Source organism: Mytilus californianus, unplaced genomic scaffold, assembly GCF_021869535.1.
Source record: "Mytilus californianus isolate M0D057914Y unplaced genomic scaffold, xbMytCali1.0.p SCAF_2, whole genome shotgun sequence".
Lineage (NCBI taxonomy): Eukaryota > Metazoa > Mollusca > Bivalvia > Mytilida > Mytilidae > Mytilus > Mytilus californianus.
This window is the reverse complement of record NW_026262668.1, coordinates 14,089,380-14,109,493: the sequence shown is the minus strand read 5'-3', so window position 1 is coordinate 14,109,493 and position 20,114 is coordinate 14,089,380. Positions and strand designations below refer to the sequence as shown.

At 32.6% G+C, this 20,114-nt stretch overlaps 1 protein-coding gene across 1 annotated transcript in view; it reads left to right on the top strand.

The window, feature by feature from the left end:
- Positions 1 to 3,289: 3,289 nt before the first annotated feature.
- Positions 3,290 to 20,114, top strand: part of LOC127729297 (angiotensin-converting enzyme-like) — a 52,470-nt gene continuing 35,645 nt past the window's right edge. The window contains exon 1 of the mRNA XM_052237037.1: positions 3,290 to 3,303. The gene's annotated coding sequence lies outside the window, so the exon portion shown is untranslated. The remainder of the gene's footprint in view (positions 3,304 to 20,114) is intronic.

The window sequence follows — 20,114 nt, the reverse complement described above, 5'->3', positions numbered from 1 at the left end:
AATGGCACCAAAATTTGGACTGCCACTGGAAAGAGGTTTTGTTTGCTATGGGGCAGTCATTTCACCTTGCAACAGGCCACTTACAAATTTCTCATTGAGTTTTTTGCAAGAATTCGTAAGCTTGCAGACAGCTTGGCACTCCATCTGAACAAGTCAGAGAGTGCAACGTCCCCATTCCGACCGGAAATGTCTGTGTTTTCATGCACCATCCCGCACATGACCATCAGTCTATTGTTTCATTGTCAACCCTTGATTTTGAGGTGGCAATCCCTAAGTAGAAAGACATAGAATAACATGGCAAAAAAGAAAAGGCGAAATAAAAACCCACCAGAAAACTTTAAAATATGCAACCTTAACTTTTTCGAAAACTAGGGATTTTCTACCCTAGGAAAAGATTACCTTGGCAGCATTTGTCAAAACCTTTCGGAATTCTGGGTCCTCAATGCTCCTTAACTTCGTACTTTATTTGGCCTTTTAAGCTTTTTTATCCGAGCATTACGGAAGAGTCTTTTGTAGACAAAATGCGTATCTGGCGTACAAAATTTTAATCCTGGCATCTATGATGAGTTTGTATGAAGCCCGAAAACAAACAGGACGGAAAATTAAGTTCGTTGGACAAGTAAGCAGTTCCTGTTCTACTAGCAGATGTTAAATTTTATACAAGTGCCAAATGACTAGTTGTTTCAACTTCGACCTTGCATACAGACAGTTAAATGGTGACTTACAGCTTGTGGTATATACATACCAAATCGTCTGTTTAACCGTGTCTGAGTTATAACCCTGTTTTAGCTATAACACTTTTTACAGACCGCTAGATGTCGACCTACAGCTTGATATATACAAATACCAATATCTGTGTTCAAGTGTGTCAGAGTAACAATCTTAATTACAGATAGCTAGAGGGCGAATTACGAATTGTAATATAAATATATCAATGTATATGTTTAATTGTGTCTGACTTATAACCTTATTTTCAGACAGCTAGAGGGGGACTAATGGCTTGTAATACAAGCATACCAATATCTGTGTTCAATTGTGTCTGACTATCAAGCTAAATTACAGACAGCTAGAGGGCGACTTACACCTTAATATAAAAACATACCAATATCCGTCTTCAACTATGTGTGTATAACAACCTACAGACCGCTAGATATGTTGACCAACAGCTTGTCATATAAAAACTCCAATTTCTGTGTTCAACTGTTTTTGACTTACAACCTTATATACATACAGTTAAAGGGTGACTTACGGTTTGTAATATAACCATACCAATTTCTGATTTCAACTGTGTCAGAGTAACAATCTTATTTAGAGACAGCTTGAGGACGACTTACAGCTTGGTATAAAAACATACCAATATCCGTCTTCATCTTTATCTGAGTTACAACCTACAGGACGCTAGATGTTGACCAACAGCTTTTCATATAACGTACCAATATCTGTGCTCAGAGTAAAAACCTTAATTACAGACAAGTAGAGAGCGACTTACGACTTGTAATATAATCATTCCAATATCTGTGTTCAATTGTGTCTGACTTATAAAATTAATTACAGACAGCTAGAGGGCAAAGTAAGACTTGTAATAGAAACATATCAATGTATGTTTTCAATTGTGTCTGACTTATAACCTTATTTACAGACAGCTAGAGTGCGACTTACAGCTTGGTATAAAAACATACAAATATCCGTCTTCAACTATGTCGGAATAAATACCTACAGACCACTATATGTCGACCTGCAGCTTGTCATATAAACATAGCAATATTTGTGTTAAACTGTATCTGACTTATAACCTTGCATACAGACAACTAGATGACCGCATAATTTTTCGCAGTTTTTCTTCTTAGCTATTATTTTGTCGGTTTTTCTTCTTAGCTATTGTTTTTTTTCGGTTTTTCTTCGACTTAAGATTTTTCATTGTCCTTTTGATATCTTCTTTCTATTTTACTACCTCATGGTGACAACACAGAAATGCATACAGTAAGAAAACAGCAGCTAAAGACAGCAGTCCATATTGATTTAAACTAATAAAATACCATACGAATAAACGGAGATGCGAGGTGTAGGAAAATTAGACAGTAAACAAATGACACACAACATCACAGAAAAACTGAATAGTACTCAACAAATAACTTGGCACATTTAATACAGACTTCTTTCAGCCAAAGTATTTACGTCATCGTTATTGGCTGAGTTCTTGTAGCCGAGAGATTATGCTAAATGTCACGGACTAAGTAACTTTTGTTTTATATCATTTCCAAAAGACTGAGAAGTGTATACATGTCTTGTTACCTATTGTCAATAAATAAAATAAAAATGAACACATAGAAATCATTGCTATTTCACTAATTTCAAAGGGGACAATTACTCCATGACTAACAAGCACTGTCCAAAATCCGTGATATTTTTTTATTTTGTTTTTTTTATTTTTTTGTGGAATCGTTTGTTTATGCAACAGTAGGGAACAACTTTAATAAGGATTGTAGGGAACAACTTTAATAAGGATTAAATATTTGTTATGACAACATTACCAGTACCAATTTTACTGCACCAGATGCACATTTCGATGATCATTCCACCATTTTCTACATAAAGAAATGCCTGTACCAAGTCAGGAATATGACAGTTGTTTTCCATTCGTTTGATGTGTTTGAGCTTTTGATTTTGCCATTTGATAAGGGACTTTCCGATTTGAATTTTCCTTGGAGTTCTGTAGTTTTGTTTTGGATATTTATCAACAAGGTCTTGGTATCTTCCGATGAACTTTTTTAGAAAAAGGACGAGACGTTCTTTGACATAACCCTGGTTCATCGACTTTGTACTCAGACTGATGACGTTTTATAAAGTCTGAGTAGTAGCTGCAAGCTCTTGAATATCGATTGAGTTGGGAAATGTATATCCCATATGCAGGTGAAGTTGGTATATTGATACTAAGGTGGGGGAAATTGATAATTTCAAAATTAAAATCGTCTCGTTTGTCATAGATTCTGGTACTAAGATGACCGATTATGTCAAATTCGAGGTATAAATCTGAAAATGGGGCGGAGGAAGCCGTGTCTGTTGTTTCTTTATTTTTCTAGTTCTGGAGGATATATTAATGGAACCAATCAGAAAATTTTGGATTGTTAATGGAAAGAAAATCATCAATAAATCTGAATATGAAATTAAATGATCTGGCTTCTTTGACCTTCTTGTTTTTGACAAGTGTCTGAAGGAACTCCGACTCATATGAAAATAAGAAGAGGTCGGCAAGGAGAGGCGCACAGTTCGTTCCCAAAGGAATGCCGACAATTTGTTGAAAAAGTCTACCTCCAAATTCAACAAATATGTTGTCAATAAGAAACCCCAGCATACTGATCACTTGTTCCTCCGTGTAGCATGTTTTACCTTTTTGTTCATTATTAACAAAATATACCGTATGGTATCCCAAAGTAATAAATTTGTAGCGTATGCTACCATTTTTATATTGAAAAGGATTGTGGATTATTTCTTTAAGAAGATTTTTCAGTTTCACATTGGGAATGGTGGTATACAGAGTTGAAAAATCAAAAGTTTTGATAGAATTAATTTCAGAGAAAAATCGAGATTTAAAATTATCCAGCAGTTCTTAAGAGTTTTTTAGAATCCACATATGGTTAATGCCATTACGTATACGCGAGTAAAGAGTTTAACAGAATTTCTGAATACCCTCTTTCACTGCGGACAGAACTATTGTCAATCTAATGGACAATTCCTTTGTAGAATATGCAGATGAGCCGGCAATATACCGTTGTTTGTACGGAATTTTATGAAGATTAAGTGAAAGACTAATTATTTGGCTTTGCATTTTCTTCTCTTTTTTTGTTATATTTGCTCTTTGACGTGTATATCAGGTTTAAGACTTACAAAATACTTTGAGCATCGCTGAATAGACATTCATTATCGACATGTGCATCTGAAGTAATAAAATTGGTACAGTCTCTGTTCTTAGAGATGTCCGTGTTAACATTTTTGAAAATCGAAAAAGCTGAAAGATCTGATCAAACCAAATAGGACCAGAACGTTGTTTTTGTTACAGAAAAAAGCCTCAGTCGATTACATTACCCTGTCATCCTCTTCACTCTCAATTTTCTACCATAGCTTAACTAAACGGTACTTAAACGGAAACTATCGTCAGTGTACTGAACGCCCACTCTTAACATTTGTCCTTGTGATTAATTAAGCCGTTTAGTTGTTTGGTTCAATTGACTGTTGCAAAGGTATTTTTAGACGTTACTGGTGAGTAATAAACCCTCAATCGAGGAGTGGAGGATACTTTACATTCACCTTGCATGTCTGTTCGTCCGTCCTTTTGCCACAAAAATATTTCCGTCACACTTTTCTGAGGTACAACTGATAAAAATGACTTGATATTTAGTCAGCAGCTTATATTGATGAAGTGTAAAGTGTGAAAAACTCCCGGATCTCTAAGGTACCTTCTTCCTGTTTGCCGATGACTTAATTTTTCATTTTTTTTTAAAACTTAACAATTTCGTCAAATACTGTTCTTAACCGCTATTCGACAAAATGTATTCATATTAAATCATCAGTTTGAAGGAAATAAGATGAAACATGTACGCACTTTTTTGTCTTAGAGATACCTACTTACAGTTTTCCGATAATTTGAATTAGAAAAAATGACAAATGCTAAGATATACTAAATGATTGACAATAATCGAAAATTCGAATATGTAATCTCGTGTAAATAAATAGCAGTATATAATTTACAACTTTAGCATTAAGTACTCAGGGAATGATATACATACACTAACATTTGAATAGCTGTAACAAAAGTGCTGAAGGCTTTAAGGTAGTGTATTATTGTATTATTGGCAATCATATCACATCTTCTTATTTTGTATTGGACCATGTTCATATCGATATCATTTGAGCTTGATTCGAGGCGGAACATTCAAAAGGTATATCAAACCAATATGTCGAAGACAAACTGACAACGCCATGACAAAAATCGACCAAAAGACAGAAAATATAAAACAAAAGACTTAGCAACACTCATCTTAGTTATAGAGTGATCATCTTATTACGGGTGGATTTTCACATAAAAACGCATATAAAACGATTTCTATAGATTTTGACATGCTCATGGCTTAGACTACTGGGTGTAACTTAGGAATAATATTACGTGTGGTGGTGCAAAACAGGTGCCATGCTTTTCCTAGGCCGTTTATGATACTTTCACACTAAATCCGTTGGATGTATACTGATTGATGCTTAAGTCTTGGAGAATATTTTTCATCTATTAGCTGTTATTGGTTTTGCACTACCATTCAGTATCTGCGATTACTCTTAATATCTGTGTCTTTTGTCTTTATGTTAGATTTTTTGTATTGTGCTTCGTGCGAATGTGATTAGTTAAGACCTTTCCAACTGATTTTATGTTTTTTCTAATGTTGTGGTTATAACACTGTCCCATGCTTAAGGCAGGTTGAGCACAAAAACAAACATACTTAACCCTCACAACAAAATGCTCAGAGTCTGAAAAGACCAGTTTTTGTGCTCCACCAGTAAAGTCGAGCACAGATTTTACTCGACTAGACTCGACATTGTCTCGACAGTACTTAACTGTACTTAACTGTACTCGACTTTGGTCTCGACTTTACTTAATAAGTCTGATTCAGTACTTGATGATCTTGGTGTAGTCTGAAATGGTCTCGACCAAGACTCGACCAGTCTCGAACTGTCTCGACCAGTCTTACCCTGTCTCGACCTGTCTCGACCAGTCTTGACTCAGTCTCAACCAGTCTCGACTCAGTCTCGAGCAGTCTGGACCTCTCTCAACTATTCTTGACCTTCAAATTAAGTCTTGACTGGTCTGAATAAGCCCATCTAACTAAATTAAATATTGATCTTACAAAATTCCAGGTTATTTGGTAGTTGGTTCATTGCTGGGAAATTAAAGAAGTAAATTAATAGGTAAAAAAAGCAAGAATTTTCAGTTTCAAGTTAATTTGAAAAAATAATAAAACAAATTTAAAGTTGACTAGCTGAATTCAGTCCAACTGAAAATTCTAGCTTTTTTTTACCTATTAATTAAATTTGACAGCAATACACCAAACTACATAACGACCTGGGATTCAGTCAGATCAATGTATAATTGAGATAGCTGTATAGTTTTATGAAAATCCAAGTTGATTTGAAAAAGTTATAGAAATAATTAAAGACGACTATCTGAATTTAGTCAAAAATTATTTTAAAAGGTTATCAAGGATTCCTATGAAAGTTCTATTATCATGATTATATTAAATTCTTGTTTTAACAAAACAAAGGTGGCATTTTTAAAATTTTATAACTTTTTCAAATCAGCTTGGATTTAATCAAACTTTTCAGCTATCTTTATTATATATATTAATATTTATCTTACAAAATGCCAAGTTGTTTTGTATGTTGGTGTATTGCTGTCAAATTTAAGGACTGAGGTAACAGGTAAAAAAGGCTGAAATATTTTAATTTGACAGCAATAAACCAAATTAACAAATAACCTGGTATTTTGTAAGATAAATATATAATGGAGATAGCTGTAGATTTTGATGAAAAAAGTTGCTTTGAAATAGTTATAAAAATATTTAAAGATAACTACCTGAATTTAGTCCAAACTGAAAATTCTAGCTTTTTTTACCTTGATTAATTAAATCCTTAAATATGACAGCAATATGCCAAACAACATAACAACCTAGAGTTCAGTAAGATCAATATACAACTGAGATAGGTGTATAGTTTTATGAAAATCCAAGTTAATTTGAAAAAGTAATAAACGAATATAAAGTTGACTATCTGAATTCAGTCGACTGAAAATTCTACCTTTGTTTTACCTATCAATTAAATCCTAAATTTGACAGCAATAAACCAAAGTACCAAACAACCTGGCATTCTAATTTCTATAAGATCAATATATAATTGAGATAGCTGTATAGTTTGATGAAAATCCAAGTTGATTTGAAATAGTTATAAAAAAATCGTGTATTGTATTTTCGACCTACTAACACTGTGTTCTCTGGTGGCCGACTCTAGCACCAGGGAGGCAGCGTTTCAATACCATCTTATTATGCTTTAACTCCTTCAGTTAAAAGTTTACATTAGAAATGTAAGAGGAGGGTTTAGTTGTTCTCGTCAAAAAAGTTAGCAATCATTTAATGTAATTGGCATCACGGTCACATTAAAGAGAGCTCATCTGTTGAAGGATATTAAAAAATCGTGTCGTTTCGCTTATATCTGTATGTTAAGATTACATCACATCCCTTATCTATCCGAGGTCGCATCAGAGACCGAGAATAGATACAGATGGAATGTAATCAATTTACATGAAAGTAATAAAAAATTGTTTTATATTTTCTCTGATTCTAGAAAGAAGAATATATTTTAATAAAACAGAAACAGTGTCATCATCTCAAATGCACCAGGTGAACCTTATGTAAAGAATATAAAACATTGTTTGTTTAAATCTAAATGAGATGATATTTAACACGTTATTAGTTCTTCCATAGTGTAAACATAAGAAATATCATTAAAAACTAAGTCGTCTAGCAATACAAGATTTAATGACTTAAACTTAATGTACATTGTTTAAAAAATTCCACAACACTTCATTGATTTTCCAACAGCATTCCATAATCATTTAGATAGTATTTGATCTGTTTTGTGGGCTGACCCCTTTTTCTGTCTTTCTATCTTTTTATATTTGTATCCTTTTTCTTAATAACAAATTTGTTTTAAAGAAATATGCAAGATTTCGTTTTAAATTTTTATATTTCAAATATTAAAAGGTAGCCAACTAAATATTTTTGTCATCATCATAAATAGTTGATATTGTGCAGTTTCGTCGCAATTGGTTATTTTTTTTTTATATTTATTCATCTTGGAAGAAATTGAAACTATTCATTTTCTCTAGTTTCGTAAGACTGATGAGTTTGTTAACATTAGAGAAGAAAATATGTCATGTGCATGAAAAGTAATTGCCATAAGAAGTTACACTTTCAGAAGACGTTTCAAAGGTGCTGTTTTGGAATTAAATATTAATAGTTTCTATTATATGTTTATACCATATATGCCTGGTGAGTTCAGTGAAGAAAAACCGCAATTTGATACATATTCAAATATATACATAAACGAAGGTCATTGCATGAAATATTAAATAACGAGAGGGCTAACTAAATCAGTGTGTCTCGTGTGCAACTAGTGGAGCAGTTATTGCTTACCTACCGTCCGAGAGCCACTGAGTTCACCATCATTTTTTTCAGGGGGCTCGTGTTGCTCATTACTTACTGTTAACTCATAATTGCTTCAAGGACTTAGTATACCATGTCGACGCACAAGATCTCATCTCGTTTGGGGTTCATGTACTCATTCAGTTTTTGTCTGTTATCTTGATTTGTCTCTTCCTAATCGATTTACGAGATTTGAACATTAGAAAACTACTGTCGCATTAATGTATGTCCTTTCTCTTTTTACCTTGGTATATATATAATCTCTATTACTATGATAATTGCATTTCTAATTTTCTCAGATGCAAAAATTAAAGTACACAGCCAAACAATCAAACAACGGTAAATAAAAGAATAAATGAATATATTCACTCAAACCAACGATTGCTTGTCACTTCACGCTATGATTGATTTACATGATTTAGATATTGGTGTCTAAATGTACACAAGCAAGAGAATTTTCATTTCTGACATTTCAGAATGTATCAGACGATTTAAAAATATTGACACTTTTACAACAGTAAACACACTTTGGATTTTTCAACATATCTTTGCAATTAAATTCCTTGCATTAATTTAAATACCGTCCAAAGAATTTAATACATAATTCTTTTTTTTTTATTTTTTTTATCAAAAACCAATTTCTAAAGACAATATGAATATGCACTCATGGGTTTAAAGACATATGTCATTAAACAAGATTTCTAATTGAGATAGAAAAAAATACCACAAAGCATCGCTTATAAAAATGTTCAACCTGTAAATGATTTTTTTCTGAAAGATTTTTTAAACAGGCGATTGGCATTCACCAATTCTTCAATGATCTTCATAAATAAGTAACTTTACTCGTCTGAACCTATATTTATACAGAGAAATTACAAAATGTAACCCATACCAACTTACTTACAGCCTTCTCTTTACAGTTAGTGTTCAGTCTTCAAATCATTACTAGTTTAGCAAAACTCAACACATTATCCATTAACAATAGCAACAAATTCAGGACATAACAACAAAAAAACAAAGCCTGGTTTATTCTTGGGATCGATTGAATAGTACTTATTTAAGGTTTAACCGTTGGTAAAAATTAGCTATTTTTGATTAATGTCTCTTCTTACCGTAATACTCATAAAGAACTATCTAGATCTGCCAGTCGGGCTTTGTTTGACTGAAATTTTATGCTTTAGGTGGTATGCCGAATCAACTGTTCACAAAACTGTATGAAAGTTTGTTTCAACCAATATTGTTATATGGCGCGCAGATATTGGGACTAACGGAACATAGACTTATTAATAACTTTCAAAACAGGGCTAGTAGAATATTCCTCGGAGTGAATTTATTTACAAGCAATACTGCAGTACAAGGTTTTTTGGATAGCTGTCATGTCTTTCTTAGCAAAGACGTATTAAGATTTTACTATAAACTTGAAAATACAGATAATTTTCGCATTTTACATAAGATCCATCTATGGTCGAAACGAACGCGTAGATCCTGGAATTTTAATGTGGTTAAATTATTTCGCAATATGCCTGTAGAATACTTAATGCAGCTAACTAGCAAAAAAAACCTTTGGAAGTGTTTAAAAGTAAAATACGAATTATTAATGAACAGTTGTGGTTTACCAAACTTTGGTACATGATTTTTTGGTTAATTTTGACATCTGCAGTGACTTGAGGTTTAATCTGTATTACAGAGCTTTGGTCATGGATAATTCTTTTTTCACAAAGTCAGATTTTGACCAATTTGTATTTTAAATACAGAATGCTGAATTTCAATACGAGTTATCTAACATGTTGTATAATATGATAAGAAGACATCGAGAATTGAAAAGCAATTTGCACTCATGATTGTATACTTCCGTAAAAGTCAAAATTACATTTGTAATTTGTAAGGTGTATGTATGTATGTGTTGTTTTTTATAATTTTTTTTATTGTGTTTTGTGTTAAATTAGATGCTACTTTGAGAAAACCACATTACATTTTAAATATGTTTATACAACCTTTTTTAATATTCAGTTTATTTCTCTATTATTTTTTTTTTACACTCGTATTTATTTGAATTCTTACTTTTTCTATGTAACAACATTCTGATAATTAACATTAATGACATTTTACTATGTTTCACAGTATGTATATTAGTTTTTTTTTAATAGAAAATGCAAAAGTAGGTTTATCATAAATTGTTTTACCCAGATAACATAAATGCATCGTTAGAATTTATTAAATCTCGTACCAACGATCATTAATATTATCAAAACTGGTATTCGAATACAAATGCTTGTGAAAAAATGTTTTAAATAAGATTATTGTATGGAGAATTATTTGCAATATGATGTTGATGCCATCATACATAACAAATTACGTATTAATTCTTCCATAGATACAAAGATTTGGTTTGGGAGTTATGCTGTACCGGTAGAAAACTTCTTTCAAACGGAACAGCACATTTTTTACGGTGATGTTTACCGAGCACGGAAATTTAGATACGGTCCTGGTCAACGTATCACTCCTTTAAATAAACTTATTCTATAAGATTCATAATTCAACACTGTAATTAGATCTTTGAATATTGTTTTTGTTGGTATAAATAATGATTTTGTTATCAGTAAAGTAAAACAATACTATATATTTTTGTTATACACATATGTACATACACAGTTCTACAATCTGTCGATACCTATATTTTGGCATTGCACAAGGTAATGTTTTTCTCAGACTGTTAATGGCGTCTTTATCCTAAATCCATTGGATGTTGGATGTGTACTGATGGTTGTTTTAGTCTTAGATACATGATTTTTTTTATTAGTTGTTATCGACTTTTAACTAGCTGTCAGTAACCGCGTATATAGAACACTTAGATGTAACTTTCTGTCAAGGAAATAACTGTTCAAATTCACGAAAGTTATGTTTTTTTACAAGCTGGGTCAAAAAGCTTTACAAAGAAACTATGTTACTTTTTAAAGGCGGCATGGAAATTTGAATCGCTGATTATCAGATAATATTTTTATGTGTTATTTCTGCATAATTTTATTGTTCTCTGTATTCTGTCATTTTTTGTCTTATATGTATATACCTTGTTATTTTGCTTCAGCAATGTTGTCACTAATGCAATAAAGATTCATTCAACAATGCCTCTAAGACCAAATTGTCAATAAAGAAGGTGCTTATTTGGATGTTTGTACACGATGAATCAATTTGTATGGATAAACTTTATTTAAGCTTTCAAAATACTCTACTGTTTAGAAGACCCAACCAATAATAGTGTTACAGAAATAAAACAAATCCTGAACTGCATGTGTACTGATGCAACATCGTTTTACAATATTAATTAGCCTTTTTGAAGAAAAAAACAACAATATTTGTTTTTACTTCATTTATTACTTAGGAACAATATCAATTGTTTAACGAATAGTGGTAAAGATGAGGTATACGTGTCTTAAGCTTGTGCTCTGAAATTAGTGTCATATGTTTATATAATGGTTTTTGATTGGCAGAATTTATAATTGTACGATACATTTCACAATTTAAGTCAATATATCTAGTACTTGTTTCAATTTATACGCCTATCTATGTATTGCTATAATGCTTAATTTCTCAAGGCGGCATCGGACAATGAAAAAATCGATTCCAGCTTGGTTAATTTATCAAGTAGTAAACTTTCAAATATTTTTCAATGCATGCGAATTACAAAAGCAAACTTACGAGGTAGTGGAAAATACCAAGTTTTCATCTCTATCATCAAACAAAATTGTTTTAAAGAACTTTTCATCTTGTGCACTAATATGTCTGTCAAACGGAAATTGCTGTGCCGCTAGTTTTCTTGAGTCTGTTAGAGAATGTTACCTCGTGGATAATGATCATTGTTATGATCCGACAAATACAGAAAATGGATGGGTAGTCCTGAGAATAAAACTGTGTAAGTAAAGATAAACTAATAATTTATGTCTTTACACATTCATGTATTCATTTATTATTTATCCATTTAATTTGAAGCTTATTTTTTATTTGAAAAAATCAAAATTGACTGTTTTCCTGTTTTTGTTCAGTATTTTACGTATAGTAATTGAAATCGTTTTCTTTAGATTGATAACAATCTGACCACCAATTCAAGATCTTTATACATTCAACCAAATTTTTCCATTTTCACAGCTCTCTAAATATTTTGCCTTATGTTTAACTTCATGAAAATCATGTATATTCTGAACTATTGTATGTGACTGTCACACAAGTGAGAGGTTTAGCTAGCTAGAAAACCAGGTTTAATCCACCATTTTCTACATGAGGAAATGCATGTACCAAGTCAGGAATATGATAGTTGTTTTCCATTCGTTTGATGTGTTTGGGTTTTTGATTTTTCCATTTGATAAGGAACTTTCTTTTTTGAATTTTCCTTAGAGTTCGGTATAATTATTTTACTTTATACATGTTTCAACTTTCTAGCGTAGGGCTTAATCGGATCGGGTGGTTTGGTGGTCTGTCACCTATAAGAATAGTACGGAGAACCTACCTTAAAATTCTTATTTGATTTAAACTTTCAACGTAGAGTTAATTATTCTCATATCTTGTATATCGAACTTGCTTTGATTCTGTCACGTAAAAAGGCGGTTATACCTTATGATATATCAAAGACAGAACACGAGCTTTTGGAAAATCATTGAAAAAAGAAAGACTGCCTAAATATCGTCTACAAAAATCTCGTGCGATAAGATATTCCACTCTCTTCAGTTAACGTTTAATAATTAAAGGCTCGGTAAAGCGAGGAACTCGGTTAGCAGATTTAATCAATGTTTTGTCTATATTACATTATAAACGTATTTATCGTTGGCATCAATATTTCTTTGTTTTATAACAAAGTGCAGTTTACTGCCCTTTTCCGTATACTGAAAAGTAAACTACACATTGCTAGGTAACAAAGATATATTGTGGCCAATGTTAAATACGTTAAATACATTATACAAATAGACAGATAATACGTAAAAAAGTTTAAAAACATTGTTAAAAAAATGTTCATAGAAAAATTGTTTCCGGATGGTAACCTGAATGTCCATTGCTTGATTGGAAGAAAACTTGTACAAATAGAAATTATAAGGGAGGGGAAGTAGCCTATTGCATTTGGGGTCAATAGGTTAATGGTAAAGGTCACTGTTACTAAAAATATAAAAATTTAGAAAAAACGGTTTTGAAGTGGTAGCTAAAGTTTTCCTTGCTTGATTGGAATGAAAGTTTATACATATATGAGTTCTGTTTTGTCCTTTCTGATTTGACCTCCGCCTTGCTCATTACAGTTTGGGTTAATTTTTTAATTATGCCGTTTAAACTGTAGGCCTTAAAATGTTTTCTGCAGTAGACTATATGGCTATTCAGTATATGGGGAAGATGAATAGCGTGAACCTGTCTGCCATGACATCCAAAGATATGGTTAGCAGTTGACGTTGCTGTCGTAAATCTGTCCCGCGGATGGCGTTATGTATTGAAATATTATTGGGGTGGCATAGTCAATGCAGGTTGATCTGTTAATGTGTGGTCATTAACAAATCCCGTCTGCCTATACCGTTGTTGTAAGTAGATATAGGAAGATGTGGTATGAGTGCCAATGACACAACTCTCCATCCAAGTCAAAATTTATAAAAGTAAACCATTATAGGTCAAAGTACGGTCTTCAACACGGAGCCTTGGCTCACACCGAACAGTAAGCTATAAAGGTCCCCAAAAATTACTAGTTGTAAGGACTGTTAAGAAGAGTTTCTGTCGTGAAACTGCCTATTAACAGCACGTTGACGCATTTCTGCCTACAATATTCTCATGGCCGGATTCAAATTTGCATTTCTCTACCTCGACTATAAGGAAATGAAACATTGTTTAAACTGTGGGTATCGATTCAAACCTTAAAGAATCATGCATGGGTTTCAAAATCTCGCCAAGGATGTTAAAATATATAATCATGTCAAGGGCTTTATGACCATAACGAATCAAAAAGAATAGCCAAATCCATCTAAGATCATCTTTGTCTGAGGGAGTTTGAAAATTACTTTCTTAATCATTTCTTAAATACAACTAGTGTACACTTGGTGTAATAATGTGTGCTTCGCATGCTTTAATAAATAAATTTAATATTTATTAACGTCTTTATTTACGTTATAATTTTGATTTCAGTGACGAAACAGTACTTTGCAATACATAAAACATGGATTGATGCTCAGGTAAGTTGTATGCTTAGAAGATATTGCCTCCACTCTTGTTAAAAATAGATAATTTGGTCATCAACTCGAGAAAATCTTTGAATTAATTATAGACTGTGAGATATGATTGTCAAAATGTGCATCTTCTGCAGTAAAATTTATATAGTTATTAATAATGTTAATACATTTTTGGTTATTTTCAAAATATATGACCCAATTCATCGTTACTATATCGGCATTTGACAATACACAAATATAAAAACGTTAAAATCAAGATTTCAAGCAATTAAAGTATGTCATAAATTTTTCACAAAATATTTTCCGATTTCCGGTTTTATGAGTTTATCAAAGTGTATGTACACCGGATTGCTCCGTACTTAGTTTACTGTCTGTTCCAAGAATTTTCGTCGGTGATTGTACCTGTCGCTAAAAATAGTGCATCAAAATATAGAGATACGGTATGATTGCCAATGAGATAACTTTCCACCAGGGTCAAAATGACGTAGACGTGAGCAACTACGTGTCACAGTGCTGCCATCAACAATGAGCCCCTGTATCTAAATGACCACATTTAGAAGAAAAATGTTTAAAATACACCATTCTTATTCTAAAGTTAGCGTTGCCATCTTACGAGAAACAAAATGTTTGATTGGTTTCATTATAAAAAGCATAAACAATGCCATAAAATTGTGTCTAAGATTTTTTATATAAGGTCCTATAAAAAAATATAATTTGGAATATTTCCGATTTATTAGTCGTTGGAAAGAAATCAGAGTCGGCCATTATTCCATATTAACTCATGACATAGGCAAAATCTCGTTGATCTTACTGTGCTATATATAATCTGGATAATGCACATCTAAGCTGTGCATTAACTACCTCAGATTTTCTGCACGGTTCGAATGCATGTACTTTTGCCTATAGGGGCGGATCTATATGACTTTTCAAAAGGGGTGTGTAATTCCATAAAATGGAAGAATACTTCCGAGTTTCACGATTTTATGCATAAAAATGATATCATTTCCAAAGGGCGAAGAGGGTGTACGCCCCCTGAATCCGCCAGTGGCCTTGCAATTACGACAAACTTCGTCGTTTCAAAATACGAAAAAGAAAACTTTAACTGGGAACATTTTATGATATTTTGTGTACATTGCTATTCTTCAATCAGTGTTTAAAAGTCAAACAAGATGATTATATTTTCTTTCTTGTAAGGGAGCTACCATTTGATTTTTATGGGGGGGCTAGGATGAAATTTGAAAAAAATAGGCAGGACAGGAGTTTTGAGTAAAAAAAAAGGCAGGATGAGCAACTTGGTAAAAAAAAAAAGGCAGGATGACAATTTGTGTAAAAAAATTCAGGATAAACTAGTAAAAAAAAAGGCAGGACCGAATAGAGTAAAAAATAAAAAGGCAGGACAGAGATTACAACTAAAAAAAAAAGCAGGACAAAATTTTTCATCCTAGCACCCCATAAAAATCAAATGGTAGCTCCCTAATTTCTATTAAAAATAATATCCAAATAATTGAAATATGATTTCAACTGGATTAGTTTTGTTTTTGTTTCGGGATTACTCTTTGACCCCAAACGACGTAGGAGTCATCCCGACAGTGTGGACAATATACAATCCACCGCTCCTGGGAAAGGGCTCTTGTAGGGTAGGGTCGCCCGAGCCGTGCAGATTAAATGACATATACCGACTTGATTAGTCAATAAATATAACATATGACGTGGTATTAGAAATCTGAGATATAGTTTTGCATATTGTATACTGTGCTTACTTAGGAAAAATAAACTACTTAGTTGCTGCAAACTGAAAGTGCTGCATTGTAATTATGGAAACAGGAAGTAACTAAATCATTCATTTTTTTTCTCAAAATATGGAACCTCTTTGATTTTTCCTTATTTAGAATATGAGATGCCCTTATATCTCATCAGATCAGAAAGATACGGCATTTTAAACGTGAACAGTTGCACTTTCGAAAATTAGACTGCTAATTGTGCTACCTTAAATAGTATCTTAACTTCTCTATCTTTCAAGGTTGAAGATTGATCTGTAGGTGTTAAATTTTTTTAGTTTATTTTTTCTATGGTTGAATCATTAATAAATTTGATTCATTAAGGAAATTTACCCTGAATGCATATCTATCCATAAAAAACAGTCTAGTTTTTATGTTATTCCTTACCACATGTTTAGGTTGTCAATTACCACACATTTATGTTATTTTTTACCAAGTGTTTATGTTGTCCTTGACTATGTATTAATGTTATTCCTAACATTGGTGTAGGTTGTCCTTTATCATGTATTAATGTTATTCCTTACCATGTGTTTAGGTTGTCCTTGACCATGTATTTTTGTTATTCCTAACATTGGGTGTAGGTTGTCCTTTGTCCTTTGTCATGTATTAATGTTATTCCTTATCATGTGTTTAGGTTGTTCCTTACCATGTATTAATGTGATTCATCACCATGTGTTTAGGTTGTCAATTACCATACATTTATGTAATTCTTTACCATGTGTTTAGGTTGTCAATTACCATACATTTATGTAATTCTATACCATGTGTTTAGGTTGTCAATTGCTATACATTTATGTAATTCTTTACCATGTGTTTAGGTTGTTACTTACCATCACTAAGTGTTTAGGTTGTCAATTGCCATATATTTATGTTATTCTTTACCATGTGTTTAGGTTGTTCCTTACCATCACCATGTGTTTAGGTTGTCAATTGCCATATATTTATGTTATTCTTTACCATGTGTTTTGGTTGTTCCTTACCATCACCATGTGTTTAGGTTGTCAATTGCCATATATTTATGTTATTCTTTACCAAGTGTTTATGTTGTCATTGACCATGTATTAATATTATTTATCACCATGTGTTTAGGTTTCCTTTTACCATGTATTAATGTTATTCCTTACTGTGTGTTTAGGTTGTTCCTTACCATGTATTAATATTATTCCTCACCGTGTGTTTAGGTTGTTCCTTACCATTTATTAATGTTATCTCTTACTGTGTTTGTATGTAGTTTCCTACAATGACTCTAGGTTATTCCTAACTATCTATCTAGGTTAAGATTACGTTATATGTACCACTCTTACGAATTGGGTTATACCTTATCATCTGTTTAAGTTATGCCATTCTTTCTGTTTAGGCTATGAAAACCAGAAATCAGAGTGGCGAATTTAATCATGACTAAAAGAAAGATTTCCGAAACAACGATCCACAAATACAGAAACTTAAGATTAAGATACATGTTCACTGTTCCACTCTTACAATCGGAGGTGAATTATGTTGCTATTGTTGTCTTTCAATCGATGAATCCATACACCATTAGGTGTTTAATTATCATTATTTGTAAACCATTTATTTATAACGAGTAAAAAAAATATATTCTGATTAACCTTGAGATTGTATATATTATGTATCAGTTAATTTGACAGGGCTTTTGTGAGTCATGGGGTGGAGGTCTGGCCACGGTATCAAGCCCTTCTGAGAATGAGTACATGCTGGATTTGACAGATCGTAAGTATGAAATCACAAAAAACATAATAATTAGCAAATACTGATCAATAAATTGCCGTACAATAAATTAATGTATATATTTCTCTGGAGAAAAATGGATTAATAGCTTTCTATTTTTATCATCTCAAATTACTTCATAATGAAATTGGTTTTTTTTATCAAGATTTTTCTGCTTTTCCACTTTTATCGTATATTGGGGTTAGAGTATATGCGAAACCCTTATAATACCCTGTATTAGAGTTTGAGTCTTAACACATGACAATGGTTCATAAATCTCAAAATGTGTTATGGCTACATAAGTGCATTAAGCAATCCACTATTGTGTGTGATGCCTTATTACTACACATGTGTCCTCAGGGGCGTAGCTACCCGGAGGCATGACAGCACGTGCATCCACGTCGTTTTCACCAAAAAAAAAAAAAAAAAACAGAGAGAGAGAGAGAGAGAGGGGGGGACAAAGTTAACTTATAGGAATTAGTCTTTCTATGTATGCATTTTAAAAACTACACAAAGAATAAGAGCAAGAGGAATACACATGCAGCGAAATTTTTAATCCTGTAAGACATGAATGTGTACGATAAATACATACAACTGGTGTAAACATGGCGGAACTTTTTATATTACGGACATTGTTTAGGAAAAAACCAGCTACATAGTTGTCGGTACCACCACCATAACGTATACTCGCCTTGAGTGCAAAAAACAACATAATCCCTTTAGGGTTAACAAAAAAACTTGAAAATTATTATTTTCCGCTTCGCCCCAAAACACACATCTTACTAGAACGAAGACTTCAACTCGTATCGATCCGGGAATAATGACTGTTACCTTGTGAAGTTGTTTAAAATTTACCAAGTATGTAGGTCTTGACAACACGAATACTTCATTTTCACAACACGTAAACGTATTCCCGTCCTGGTGTGCATGTAATAATTGCTACTGGACATTAATAACCATTCGATCAATCAATAGTTTCCGAAAACTAATAGATGAGAAGTTGGAACTGCTGTTATTTTAAAGAAAGTACACATTTTCCAGTACATGTATTACGTTTTTATTTATTTTACAAAAAACATCTTGTATATAGATTCGATAAATCGAAGTCGTTTCTATATGGTCCGGCTATACGAATAGTTGATTGTAAAAGCATTTAAATAAATTGTTAATTCTAACTCGTTTTACTGGACTATTTGGTCATTCAATTTTATAATGAATTTTCTGTCCGAATCGGACACTTAACTGCTGATTCTTGTTCGAAAGAAACACCAAACTTTTAATACACGTATCTTCACTGTTATCATCTAGATATTGCCATACAACTGGTCGAATGCACATGTATTTGTTAATTAGCTGGATAATTAACAAACGCAGATCATGAAAAGATGGTGATCAAAGTACCATTCCCTCTGAAAAAGTTCATTAATTTCAACTTCGAGAATTCCTAACTGCGTAAAATTAGACATTCCTATCTCTCTCTTGCATGTAGAGTTTACCCACAGAATTTTTAAACATCTAAATCCATATGTTCAGCAATAATGTGTCCACCAAGTATTTGGTATCCAAAGATGTTTATTCTAACAGATACTCCACATAGAGTATTGTGTTTTGTTTATTGTTTTTTTTATACATCTACTTTGTTCCATACAAATACTAGCATATGGGACAAATCTCCATGATTTTAAAAGCTCTCACGGCGTACAAAAAAACGCAAACGGCAATGTTTAGTCTTCATTCGACTCGAAGTTAAACAAATAGTTGACCAAAAAACCACAACAAAAATGTACAATTTTTATTACGGTTGTGATTGTTTGAAACGCTATAAATGGGGATCTGAGCGACTCTGTTGTGTTGTACATCGATACTTCTAAGACTGAGCGACTCGGTTGTGTTGTACATCAATACTTCTAAGACAAAGCGACTCTGTTGTGTTGTACATTGATACTTCTAAGACTGAGCGACTCGGTTGTGTTGTACATCAATACTTCTAAGACAAAGCGACTCTGTTGTGTTTTACATTGATACTTCTAAGACTGGGCGACTCTTTTGTGTTTTACATCGATACAGAAAAGACGGGACGGCTCTATTGTGTTTTGCATCAATACTGATAAGAGAGGGCGGCTCTGTTGTGTTTTATATTGGTACTTTTAAGACAGAGCGAGTCTTTTGTGTTTTACATT